Genomic DNA, 2218 nt, shown 5'->3' with positions numbered 1-2218 from the left:
AAAAAAAAAAAAGAAAACAACAACAACAAGCCAGGCAGTGTGGCACGTGCCTTTAATTCCAGCAATTGGGAGTCAGAGGCAGGCAGATTTCTGAGTTCCAGGACAGCCAGGGCTATACTGGGTTTTGAGAAACCCTGTCTTGAAAAACCAAAAAACCAACAACAAAGCAAAACAAACAAAGACCATTGGCTGCTGGCTGCTTTTCCAGAGGACTGGGTTTTAATTCCTAGCACCCACATGGCAGTTCACAACTGTCTGTAAGTCCAGTTCTAAGAAGTGCCCTCTTCTAGGCTTCTTGGGCACAGACACACATGTAGGCTAAACACCCATACGAATGAAATATTTTTTTTAAACCCCATCCAGTTTTGTTTCCTCCTTGTCTGCAGGCTGTGATGTCACACCTGAATACAGACAGGCCCACAGGCTAAGGAACTGGAAGCTGCTCTGTGGGCAGGAAGAAGGTATGTTTCCTGGCTGCGGTGCACCCCATATATAAGTGAAACCAAGCAAGAGGATCGGTCGTGTTGGTCGTGCTGGAGCCTGATGAAGGAACTGGGGCCTTGGGAATGCCTGCAGAGAGGTGGCGTGGCCATGGAACAATACCTATGGCTGGCTACCTCCTTCATATTGTCCTGACCCCTGAAACCCAAGGACGGGTCAGACTCCTGCTCCAGCTGAAGCTGCAGGTCTTAGGGCGAAAGAAATGGGGGAAGGGACACCCCAAGTAGGAGCCTGAGCCAAATCACAGCTTAGTTATCATAGACAGGATGAGCCTTTGGATTGGCTCCAAGAATAAAGGTTTTTGTCAGTGAGCTTGATGGCCTGAATCCCATCTGCTGGTCCTACCTGGTAAAAAAAGAATTGATGCTTATAGATTGCCCTCTGATGTCCAAATGACACACACAGAATATGTGTAATTAAAAATTGTAAAGAAATTAAAAATAGTATTTAAGGGCTGGAGAGATGGCTCAGCGTGTAAGAGCACTGACTGCTCTTCCGAAGGTCCTGAGTTCAATTCCCGGCAACCACATGGTGGCTCACAACCATCCATAACAAGATCTGGCACCCTCTTCTGGAGTGTCTGAGGACAGCTACAGTGTACTTAACATATAATAAATAAATAAATCTTTTAAAAAAAATAGTATTTAAAATAATTTAACAGTTAGTTGTTTTTGAGATACAGGGTCTATGTGGCCTACACTGTACTCAAATTCCATCAGTCCTCTTGCCTCAAACTAGCGAGTGCTGAAATAACAAGTGGGTGCCACCATGTCCTGCTAAATTAATTTTTTAAAAGATTTATTTATGCCCAGCCATGGTGATACATGCCTTTAATCCCAGCACTCAGGAGCCAGCCAGAGGTAGGCAGATCTTTGAGTTCAAGAGACTAGGCTAGCTTAGTCTACAGAGTGAGTTCCAGGGCTCCAGAGAGAAATACTGCCAACAAAACCAGGTAGGGGTGTGTGTGTGTGTGTGTGTGTGTGTATGCTGTATTAGGGCATTGGAGTCTCAGGAACTAGAGTTTACAGGTTGTGTGGACTTATTCTGAGGTGGCTGGCTGAGAACCCAACTCAGCCCCACTGGAAGAGCAGCTACGTGCTGTCTCAAACTCTTTGTAGCTGAATTTCATGACCTTGAACTCCTGAGAAATCCCTGCCTTCACCTCCAGAGAGCTAAGATGACAGACTAGTGCCAGCACGCCCTATTTCCAGCTTCATATTCTTCCAAGAAAACATCTCTCATCAAAGCCTTCAGGAATAATGAGAGTCAGCCCGGTCTCGCTCCTCCCCTCCCCCACCCTGTAGTTCACCCACTCTAAGGCTGCTATCTTCTGCTCTGTGGGACCCTTCCTTTCAGAAACCTCAGTTAACCTCCGTCCTTGTCCTTACCTGCTGGATCCTGGTTTTTGGTTTTCTTTTCTGAGACAGCCTCAGTGCAGCCCAGGCTGGCCTGGACCTCTTAGATATCCTCCTGCCTCAGTCTCCCTGGTTTTACAGGAAGAGGGGCTATATATAATAACAGCATTTGGGAGACTGAGACAGGATTGTTCAAAGGCCAGCTTGGGCCATTGTATGAGACCTTGGGGAACTACCCTCCCAAAAAAGTTAATAATAAGAAAGCAGGCTGGGGGGGGGGGGGCTGGTGAGATGGCTCAGTGGGTAAGAGCACCCGACTGCTCTTCCGAAGGTCCAGAGTTCAAATCCCAGCAACCACATGG

The 2218-nt window shown here is 47.0% G+C and overlaps 1 protein-coding gene across 1 annotated transcript in view; it reads left to right on the top strand.

The window, feature by feature from the left end:
* Pld3 (phospholipase D family member 3) overlaps nucleotides 1-2218 on the top strand; it is a 21081-nt gene that overhangs the window by 7013 nt on the left and 11850 nt on the right. Inside the window, exon 2 of the mRNA XM_021166161.2 lies at nucleotides 387-461. The gene's annotated coding sequence lies outside the window, so the exon portion shown is untranslated. The remainder of the gene's footprint in view (nucleotides 1-386; nucleotides 462-2218) is intronic.

The sequence above is a fragment of the Mus caroli genome, chromosome 7 (genome assembly GCF_900094665.2).
Source record: "Mus caroli chromosome 7, CAROLI_EIJ_v1.1, whole genome shotgun sequence".
Taxonomy (NCBI): Eukaryota; Metazoa; Chordata; class Mammalia; order Rodentia; family Muridae; genus Mus; species Mus caroli.
Note: the sequence above shows the minus strand (reverse complement) of the source record. Positions and strands in the feature narration are given on the sequence as shown.